The 11573-nt window shown below is 42.1% G+C and overlaps 1 pseudogene; it reads left to right on the top strand.

Annotated features, from left to right (window-relative positions):
* The first annotated feature begins 1142 nt into the window (after positions 1-1142).
* On the top strand, positions 1143-1835 carry LOC147440110 (uncharacterized; annotated as a pseudogene).
* The last annotated feature ends 9738 nt before the right edge of the window (positions 1836-11573 follow it).

Below are 11573 nucleotides of genomic sequence, written 5' to 3'. Positions count from 1 at the left end.
TCTTTAGCTTGGAGAAGGAGATCGAGCTCTTGCACTTTGCACTTCACACAATGAGAGTGTGTGTGAATGTGTGTGGGAGAGTATACCCCTCAAGCATGCCCCTAGCTTCCTTGGTCGACCCCCCCTTGTACCTCAAGCTTGATGCTCATTGGACCCCTGCAAAACTGGCCAATCACATGCAGGATACATTACAAGCAACAAGGGTAGTCTTGGGACAAGTGTCCCCCTTTCCCCTTTGAGAGGGTGGACTTGATAAATGCAAAAACAATTAATTAATTCTACTAAATTATCATTGGACCCCTTGGGTGGCCAACCAATAGGCTTTAGGCACACCATGAGGGCAACATGAGGAGGAACTTGACAAGTGTCCTAAATGCTTTCTTTGTACCAAGCTTACCTTGTGTGAGGGTGTGTGTGTTCTCTCTCTACCCCCCTCTTGTAGGGATCGCCCCCTCCTTGTAGGGATAGGTTTTGACTTTTGCACACCTTACCCAAGCACCTTAGTCATCAAGCATGATAAAGCACCTCAAGCTTGGGTGGTGTTCCCACAAGCACCTCAAGCTCCCTTGTAGGCAAGCATGACAAGCACATCAAGCACCTTAGTCATCAAGCACGACAAGCACCTCAAGCACCTTAAGCTTGGGCCGGGTTCCCACCTCAAGCTCAGCCTAGTTTACCTAATGTCAAAGGACTTTTTAACACTAACCTTTGGAGGTCTTTTGTTGACCGGGTATAGCTTACTCAGAAGTTGCTAAGTCGGATATCTCTCTAAAATCGGATGTTGGTTAGTCAGAGTTTGTTAGGTTTAGTCGGATTCAGTTAGGAGGTAGGTTAAGGCTATAAATTGTAATGTTTGATACGAGCAAAGACATGAAAGCAGTTACGAGTCTCTCTCTCTCTCTCTCTCTCTCTCTCTCTCTCTCTCTCTCTCTCTCTCTCTCTCTCTCTCTCTCTCTCTCTCTCTCTTCTTGCTCTCTCTCAATCTTTAAGTAGGTTGTTTTGAAAGTCGTCTCTGTGTTTTCCTTGTTGAGGGTGTAAATCCCTTAACACTTTGGCGATCACGGTGTTTTAGTGATGAAGCCCCACAATTTCTTGTATTGTCGAGATGTGGGTCAATGACACACACACCGACACAGCTAAGCATGGCGTCTGCATTCTGTGTGCAGAGCTCCGTCACCACCTTGGCCTCTTCCCTGCTCACAAAATCAAGTTCTTTATCTCAATTGGCACCTGTAGTTACACAGCCACAGAGTTCTTTCTTCGGCACATCCGTACCAGAAGTAAGGCTTGTGAGTGGGGTGATTGACCACAGTACGTGTCAAGGAAGTTTGAGCATACGCCTTCTTGCGATCAGAGCAAGAACAGTTGGTGCCATCAAAACCATTGAGGTGGAAGTGGATAAGCCACTTGGGCTTTCTCTCGGGTAGCAGTCCGGAGGAGGAGTTGTCATAACTGTTGTTGATGGTGGTTGCAGCCAAGGTGGGCCTTAAGGCAGGCAATTAGGTCATCTACACAAGTAGTTTTTTTGGTGATGAGCTATGGCATGGTGACAAGCTAGGTTTTACAAAAACTGCTATCCAAGCCAAGCCAGAATCCGTGTCCTTTTCATCAGCAGCAGAGGAGCTGAAATTGATGTGACAAAGCTGCCCAAACGACCATCACCACCTCGCTTTGGCAAAAATCTGTCAGAGGCCCAAAAGGCTAGAGCTACTCTCATTTGCCTTGATTGTGGTTACATCTACACATTGACAAAGCCCTTTGATGAGCAGCCCTTGCCTCATGATCTCCTCTTGTTGAGCTTGGGAAACTCAATAAGGAGGCTTGTTAGGCAATGAGCTTCCTCGTAGGAGCTCAATTTGATGGTCATCATCACCTCATTTTGGAGGTAAGTCCATAGGGGTATCATCGATGAATACATCTTGGAATCCTTTTTAGAAAATAATACAAGTCTAACTCTTCTTGATTTCTACCATTTACATTTGATGAAACATTAGGACCTTTTAGGGACTCTTTGACAAAAATCATGTACGCAAAAACTAAGATCTTCATTGATTTATCAAAAGCAGGAAGATTTACAAGTGGTATAGTACCACCAGACTCATTAGCATCTATATACATGCTCTTTCCCCTGTAGGTGAAGTTGATTCTCCTTTAGGGAACTTCATGTTGGCAGCCATGCGGTTGAACCATGGTGCCCCTAGTATAGCATCCTCATGTTGGAGAGGAGAGATGAAAAAGTCTTCTTTGTCGACATAGCTTTGGACATGAATCCTCAACTTCCCAATCAAGGATGTACTAGAGGCTTGTTGTCCCTTGAAAATGGTGTCGATTGTTACAATATCTCCCATCTCGAAAGCTTGAATGCCCAACTTGGTGGGCAACTCCATTGATATGAAGTTGTGAGTAGAGCCACGGTCAAACAAGATGAAGGCATCATGCTCCCTTACCTTTTCCCAAGCATAGGAGAGAGGTGATCCTTTGAAATGAGCATACTCTTTTGGAGCTTCGATAGTGGAAGCTCTAGGAGTCTCATTGCGGGCATTTCTCTTGGGGCAAGAACGATAGCCATGTCCTTGCTCCCCACACTTAAAACATTTATGGTCCTTGCGAAAAGCCTCAAGCTCTTCAAGAGAGATTTTGTTTTTACCTTTGTAAACTCCCTTCTCCTTGAACCGATTGTTGTTGTTGGAATTGCCTAGGGAAGAGTTTTGGGCATTGGTTTCCCCCTTTGCATCACCTTTGTGTTTGCTTTCCATGGGCTTAGCATTCCTTCTAGCCCCTTGTTGTAAATTGATGCGCAAAGTAACCATGGTGTGGTGGATTACTTCGGTGATAGAACCAGGCCATTGGGAGTTGATGTACTTGGCCATCTCTTCAGGTAATCCTGCACAGAATTGTTGCTTTTGCTTGGCGAAGTCTATCTTTGTAAAGACAATAGCCTTGAGATGTAAATACAAAAAATTGTTCACGTATTTATGGATATACTCATGAGAAAGAAGCTTCAAACTCCACCATTCTGTAAGCACTTTATCCTTTGCATCGCTTGCAAGGAATTGCTTCATGATGGAAACTCGTAGAGTTTTCCATGTCTTTGGGGCTTTGCCGTTTCCATGAAGGCTAGCCCACCATTGACGAGCCGATTTCTGGAAGTGCATAGCTACATGGTGCAACTTGGAGGACTCCGTGAAGCCCTCATCTCCAAAGGCCACATCAAATTGCTGGATGAAGGCCAATACTTTGTTGGTAGCACCATAGGTGAGAAAAGAGATACACTTTCCTCCCTCTTTGAACTTCTTGAGCTTTTGTGACCTTCGCCATGCAGGGTTAGATTTGCGATGTCCTCCCCTCTTATATTCTCTAGGAGAATAGCCATAGTTTTCGTCGGAAGAGGAGGAAGGTGAAGAAGAAGGAGAAGAGGGTGACCTCTTTCTTGCCCTTTTCTTCCTTTGTTTCCTCTCTTCCCTTTTGGAGTGACAAGGAGAAGGAATGTGGGTTGACCGTTTCCTCTTGGGAGGAGTTGACAACTGTCTAGACTGTCGTCTTTGTGGAGCCACATCTTTAGAGGAACTTAGGGATTCATTACTTTCTCGTTCATTGGATTCCTCCTCTCGTATGGGAGAAAGTCTTCTTTTGGGGGTCTCATTAAGAGGCCTCCTAAGCTCTCTCTCATCTTGACAAACGTGGGGGCATCATCATTAGCAACTTTATGTGCAAAATCAAAGTTATTAACATTAATCCTACTCTCTTCATTATTTTCAACCACGTTAACAAAATTTGTTTGTTTACTTAGTGTATTCTTTGGAAATTCAAAACCTTAGTTGCTACTCCTCTTAGCCTTTGAAAATCAACACTTAAGCATCTACACCCACGGCTCAAATTGGTTAATTATAGAGAGTAGTGGAGTGGGTCTAATATTGCAGAATAGCCGAAGGATTGCTCCTTACAGACTTCTTATGGCTCAATAATGGTAAAGTTGTAGGAAAGTCTAAAAAGACCCCATTATTAAGACCAAATCTCCCAAGGTGTGCACCGTATCCCACATAGCGGGCTCAACAAAACCAATAATAGATCCTAGTCCCACTTACCCTAGTATAATTAGCAAAATCAACCATTAATAGGCTACTTAAGGACCTCTCTTCTTAAGCAAGAAAAGAGAAACCAAATGCTTTGATACCAATATAATGTAATTGGCATAGTAACTTAGATTGTAGCGGAAAGAGATTAACATGGTGAGCATTTCATTAAGGAAATTCATTCTTGTAGGTAGAGAGAGAGCTTGAATGGAGAGAGCAACATTAAACACATTGCCTAGCTAACATGGCATGAGCAATAACTTGAAAGAGAGAGAGAGAGAATTAGAGACATTTGAGGATCGGATTTATGTGCAGCCGGTCTCCCCTCCAATAGGCTTTTGTATTTTAGATTCTCCCATCAAGAGAGACTTGGTATGTAACATTTAATGGCCTAAAAACTTGTGTGTAGCGGAAATTAGCATGAACATAGTGGGCATTTCATTAGAATAGATTCCTAATGAGAATTACAAGAGTGCTTGGGTGGAGAGAGCAACAAAAAGCATAACACCTAGTTAGATAGCATGAAAAATACTTTCAAAAGAGAAGAAATTAAGCTATTGACAATAGTTGAGGACCGGATTTGCATGGAGCCTGTCCCCCCTCCAAAAGGCTTTGTATTATGGTTTCTCCCATCAAGAGAGACATTGTACAATACAATTCTTTGTGTTCCTTCAAGACTAGCTAGTGCAATGAAGATGAAAGCTTCATGCACTCAGCAAAACACTTAGCAAACACAACATCAATTATCCCCGGTCTCAGACCCAAGACCTCACACACCTTCGAAGATGGTGAGAGCTAGCAGGGTATGAGAGTAGATTGAGAGGAAGAAGGAGTATCTTACGAGAAAGATGTACATCTCCTCACATAATCACTCATATTAGCATAGCTTAACTTAGTAATTAGCATGGTAGAGGAGATGAGCATGCATTGAATCTTGGCTCTTGGTTGGATTTGCATCCACATGCCAAGAGTGTGTCGATGTAGGCTTCTATCTCACAAGCTTGGAGTAGGTGATGAGCTCTCCATTAAAGCTTGGGAAGAGATAGTCTTTTTCTTGCTTCTCACATAGACTGTGTGAGAGTGTGTGTGTGATAATCCTTGCAAAAATCACCCCCCTCTCTCTCTTGGGCGAGCCCTCTTGTTAATTGCTCTTGCTATCCTCCCATTGGACCTCACCAGGCCTAGCCAATGACAATTAGGCAGCATAAGTGATAGCCTTCTGACATGTGTCCCCCTTTCCCCTTTTGTGAGAGCTTTAGGTAATTTAATAATTCAACTAAACTCTCATTGGACCCCTTTGCCTCCTGGCCAATAGGAATCAGGCAAGCCATTGGGTTGTTGAATGCTCATTGGACCCCTTGGGAGACTGTCCAATAGTCTTCTAGAGGATTAATTCTCATTGGTTCTTTTATTAAGTGTTTTTAAAATAATTAAACTAGATTTACTCTAACCTAATTCTCATTGGTCCACCTCCAAGGCCATTCAATAGGAATTGGGTACACCTTGTGGGCATCTGGCCTAGGGAGCTGACATGTGTCCCTCATTCCCTTTGTGTAAAGGGAGCTTGTGTGTGTGTGTGTGTGTGTGTGTGGCTTTCTCTCTCATCCCCTACATGCAAGGCTCACCCCCTCCTAAGTAGGGATTGCAAAGAATTTTTTGTACACACACAAAGCATCCAATTCCCCTGTGGTTGACCTTTGGACACAACCTTTGAATTTTGGAACCTTAGCATTTTGGAAGTCTTAATGGGCTGAACCTTAGGGTCTTTTTAGCCCATTTTTGCACATGGCTCTTTTGTAGATGGCCCCCCCTTTGGATCCCTATTTTCCCTCCTTTGGATCCCTACTGTGGCCGGCTGATAGCTTAACCAATATTCTAGTTTTTTCTCCCCTGGCACTTTCCCATATTAAATGATCAGTTTAACATGAGAAAATCATTTAGGACAATTAGATATTGATTATTATGACATTACCTCTCTCTTGAAATCATAGTCGTCCTCGACTATGGTGTAGAGAAGATAAAGCATATTCATGAGTCCTTTTCTTAGCGGGTAGAGGATCCCTATGTTACCCTACGACATCATTCCACAATGGATGACTAGTCCATTTGGCGCTTGAGAGCCTGAGGCTGCTGCAAGCATGTCTGCACATTAGTCCTATCAATCTTCCATAGTAGAGTGACAAGCTCTACTTGGTGTTTGGGAGACGTCGTCTCCGCAAACTTGATCTAAGAATGCATACTACTTCATTTTTGTGCACAATAAAGAAAAAGAGAGTCTTATAAGACAAAAACTTTGTTCATTTTAAAATTTTGTACATTTGCTTACTCTTGGGAAGCATTGTAAGCATTGACAAGGTTTAGGTTATCCTTTAATTGTATGCCTTGCATCCATCTAGCATCTTCAAAAGGATAATTCTTAAACTTAATAAGATATCGTCGGATAGTCTTACCGCCTCTTAATACCTTGTCTTCATGTCAGAGAATGGACTCGGGCTGCAGCACCTCTTCTTGGTCCTCGATCTCCGGTGGGTCTTCAATAGTTGGTTCTTGAGGTGGCTCTCCTTTGTAAGGCTTTAATAGGCTCACATGGAAAGCATTGTGTATGAGCCAATGATTGGGCAACTTGAGTTGATAGGCCATCTCATTGATTGGCCTAAGAATCTGGAACGGACCATAGTACCTTTTTGCTAGTTTAGCATAGTACTTTTGGTGTCCTATAGGATTCTTGCCCGTCGTGTGCCTTAATCGAGCCTTGGGAAACTTTAATAAGACCCAATCATTTTCTTTAAAGGCTTGGGCTCTTCTGTGCTTATCAGCAACAACCTTTTGCCTTTGCTGTGAGATAGAGATAGCATCCTTTATCTTTTGAAAAGATTCTTCTAGGTCTCGGCTATACTCATCTGCAGCGAAGATCTTCCCATGTACCTTAAGTAGCAAGGGACTTTTTGATCTTCCCTCAATTACCTCGAAAGGTGCTTTTCCCGTGGAAGTATGTACAGTGTTATTGTAAGCATACTCCACTAAGGATAAGTACTTCTCCCATTGGGATCTTTGATCTACTTCCGTTACATAGGCTTTTAGTAGATCGAGAACTGTTAGGTTAGCTATTTCACTTTGGCCATCCGTTTGTGGATGATAGGCCAAAGAGAAGTTTAGCCTTGTCCCTAAATTCTCAAAGAGACCCTTCTAGAAATTACTGTTCATTCTAGGATCTCTATCCGACACTATGGACATTGGCAAGCCATGGTACTTGAAAATTTATGAAATGAAGAGGGTTGCCATTTGATGGGCTTTGATAGTCTTTTTGACAGGTATAAAATGAGCTTGTTTATTGAACCTGTCTACTATCGTCCATGTTCACGTATTCCCATGGATAGACTTAGGCAATCCAAAGATAAAATCCATGGATATGCTCTCCCATGGTGAATTAGGGATTGGCAAGGGTTGAAGCAATCCAAGTTGCTTCCCTCTATCAAATTTTGTCTTTTGGCATACCACACATTTAGAAACATACTCTTGTATGTTCACTTTCATGGTAGGCCAATAGAAATATGTTTCAATTCCCTTTAAGGTAGACTGAATCCCTCTATGCCCCGCATAAGGTGGAGCGTGTGATTCATACATTACTTTCTCTCGTAGTGAGTTAGTAACACATAGTCTATTGCCGTAGAGAAGATAACCATCTTGTAAAGTAAATGGTTCTTCTTTTTTCCCTAATGCAAGGGCTGAAATCACATCTCTAAAATCGGGATCAATAGCATACTCATCTATCATTGAAGATGGATCATTGTGAGTTGCTATGGAACCGCATTCACTCTCGGCCGTCTTGAGAGTGCATCAGCTACTTGATTATGCTTGCCAGAAATGTGAGCAATATGAAAATGAAATTGCGAAAGGAAATTTGCCCACCTCATTTGTTTGTCGGAGAGCTTGGTCTGCGTCATGAAGTACTTAAGACTTTGGTGATGGATCCATTTGGATGCCATCTTGAGAGATAATGTGACCTAAATACTGAATCTCTTGCAAGAAAAATTCACTTTTCATAAAGTTTATTCTCTCTCAAAACTTGAAATATTACCTGGAGGTGTTGCTTGTGTTCGTCTAATGAATTAGAGTAGATTATAATATCATCAAAGAACACTCCAGTGAAGGTTCGATGAGGCCTGAACAGCTTCTCCATCAAGCGGTTGAATGTGGCTGGTGCATTGGTCAAGCCAAAAAGCATGACAATGTATTCATAAAGACCAAATGTGGTGCGAAATGCGGTCTTTACAATGTCTTGACCAACTATCCTTATTTGATGATAGCCACTTTTTAGGTCAATCCTACTGAAGTAGGTCGATCCTTGTAGCTTATCAAATAGGTCTTCTACCCGTGGAACGGGAAACCTATTCTTGATAGTGATCCTATTTAGTGCTCTATAGTCGACACACATACGATATGTGCCGTCTTTCTTTTGCACTAATAGCACAAGTGAGCAAAATGGAGATGAGCTAGGCCTAACCATGCCCTTCTCAACTAACTCATGCGCTTGCCGCATAATCTCCTCTTGTTGAGCTTGAGAAACTCTATAAGGAGGCTTGTTAGGCGGTGAACTTCCTGGAAGAATTTCAATTGCATGATCATCATTACCTCGTTTAGGAGGTAGCACTACAAGAGGCTATTCATATTAGCGACGCTCAAAAAAAAAATTCCCGGCGTCACAAATTTACAAATAAATTTTCGACGCTCATAGCGACGCCGACTGGGCTAAAAAAATAACAGAGCGCGCCCAAAAACTCAGATCTCAGATCTGAGTTTTTCGGCGCCCTCAAGCAAGGAGCAGGTAACGCTCTCCCTCTCTCTCTCTCTCTCTCTCTCTCTCTCTCTCTCTTTTTCTTCTCCACACACACACACACACACACACACGAGGAGAGGAAGGAGAGCCAGGTATGCTCCTTCCCTCTCCTCACTCTCATGTTCCCTTCCCCTCTTTCTCTCTCCCTCTCTCTCTCTCTCACACACACATACACACACACATAGTGTTTTTGAGAGAGAGAGAGAGAGAGAGAGAGAGAGTACAAACATAAACAAAAACGCACACACACATACATAAACAAAGAATGCACACACACATTGAGAGAGGAAAAGAGAGAGAGAGAGCATGCATAAACAAAAAACGCACGCATTGAGAGAGGAAAAGAGAGAGAGAACATGCATAAACAAAAAACGCACACATTGAGAGAGGAAAAGAGAGAGAAAACATGCATACGATCCAAAAAAACGCACACACATTGAGAGAGAAAGAGAGAGAAACTAATTTAACGTCGTAGGAAACTAATTAAAATTAAAAGACCTAAAGATCTAGCTGACGAGGAGTTGAACTCAAGACCTATTATTCAAGAGGGAAATGGCATAATCAATCTATCATACTTGGCATGGGTGATAGAAAGGTTATACCATTTATCTCTTTTTATTGGCACACACATCCACACACGCGCACACACACAAGAAGAAGAGAGTTATAACGTCGTGGGAAACTATCCTAAAAGACGTTAAAGATTAGGTTAGATGTAGACTTACGTTAAATTAGATTTAGGTTTATTTAAGTTAAATTAGATTAGATTTAGGTTTATTTTTAATTAGATTTACGTTTATTTACGCTAGATTTAGATTTACGTTATATTAGATTAGATTTAGGTCTCCATAGACTGCGATGCCTGCATGAAGCGGGTGAAGAAAGCACTCAATGGAATATAGGGTATTGCTGCCTTCACTCATGGTGGGCTCCGTCGATCCAAAAGTACTGGTGAAATGTCTTCAGAAGATAGGGAAGAAGGTGGATCTTCAGGGCGGCAAGAGTCACTACATCCCCGACACAATGACCATCTAGACAACCTCTAGTCATTCAACAGCAACTTCAAAGTTAGTAACAAGAGCAAGAACGGTCTAAAGGGCCAATTGCTGTCGTCAGATGTGGATGGAGATGAGGCAGCGTCACCGCCGGAAGTTAACTCTCACATCTTTAGTGATGAGAATGCCAACTCTTGTCGAGTTATGTGAAAAATTATGTGTTAAATCAGTTTTAAGGTTCTTATAATCCCTGTTAGTTTAGTTCTTTGTTTTTAATATAACATAATTTACGTTAGATTTAGATTTATGTTATATTAGATTAGACTTAGGTTTATTTAGGTTTACCCACACACACACACACACACACACACACACACACACACACACACACACAGAGAAGATTGGAAGAATGCGAAGAAAGCAGCGCGCGAGAATCCCGACAAGTGGAAGCAACAAAAGGATGCAGCCAGAGCGCGACTAGAGGCGGGGAGCTCGCACCACTTGGGGGGCGGTGGATGGGCATCATTTGAGGCCGATTTTGTAAGTGTTTTTGCATTGCTCTTTATGTTTGATAGTTTAGGGTTTATGAGTTTTTTAATTCTAACATAATGAATTCTTTGTATGTTTTGACAGTGGTCGATGACAGGACGTGATCCCACACCGTACGAGCGCGAGTACGCAGGCAGGAAGGGCTTAAACGCCCTGATGGACATTCTCAGTTCTCGCGGCGGCATGGTTAGTATTAGGGTTTACTCTTTTCTATTTTTTGTATTGTTTTATAAATGTCGTTATATGTTTATACTTACTGAAAGCTGTCTTATTGTCTTTTTTTGCAGAATCCGACATATACGCCGCTTGGACGCGATGAGACATCTGACTAGACGACGTCAGTTTAGCCGTAGCTAGATAGCATTAGTTTAGGGTTTCTCATAGCTTATGTATCATGAGACGGATTTTATACGTCTTTTTGAACCATGTATATTATTACATTTGTCACCGCAGTTCATTTTGCCAATCAATTCCTTATGCCTATGATGTTGTACAATTGTCATTATTACATTTGCCAATCAATTCATTTTGCCTATGATGTGTACAATTGTCAATTTTACGCTTGTCAATTTTGCAAACAATGCGTCTTGTGGGTGACTATTTTGGGTCTATTATCTACCCTTGCACTGTTTTTAAAAAGTGAATCAAGTACAATATGGTTGATGGGTGGCAGGGCATTCAATGCCCTGTCACCAAAAATTTTTCTCTCGGGCGTCGCTATAACCGTCGCTATTTATGGCTCTGTAGCGTCGCTATGAGCGTCGCTATAGACTTCTGTGTAAACGCCGCTATAACCGTCGCTATGAGCGTCACTATGAGCGTCTCTATATAGCGACACATATAGCGACGTTCTCGTAGCGACGCTATTAGCGACGGTTTTAGGGACGCCGGGGGTTATAAAAACCCAGTGTATTTCCGTCGCTAACAGTGTCACAAGAGCACACAACCTCTTGTAATGTAGCTCACAAGGGATGTCGTCAATAAAAACATCTTGAAACCCCTTGAGAAAATTGGATAACTCTAATTCCTTTTGGTTGCTTTTATTTTCTTTTGCTAAAGCATTAGGTTCATTTTGAGAATCTTTAACAAAAATCATGTACACGGAAATAGAGCTCTTTA

The sequence above is a fragment of the Adiantum capillus-veneris genome, chromosome 16, assembly GCF_014529385.1.
Source record: "Adiantum capillus-veneris isolate H3 chromosome 16, ASM1452938v2, whole genome shotgun sequence".
Classification (NCBI taxonomy): domain Eukaryota; kingdom Viridiplantae; phylum Streptophyta; class Polypodiopsida; order Polypodiales; family Pteridaceae; genus Adiantum; species Adiantum capillus-veneris.
The sequence above is the reverse complement of the archived record's forward strand: the minus strand, read 5'-3'. Positions and strand labels throughout refer to the sequence as shown.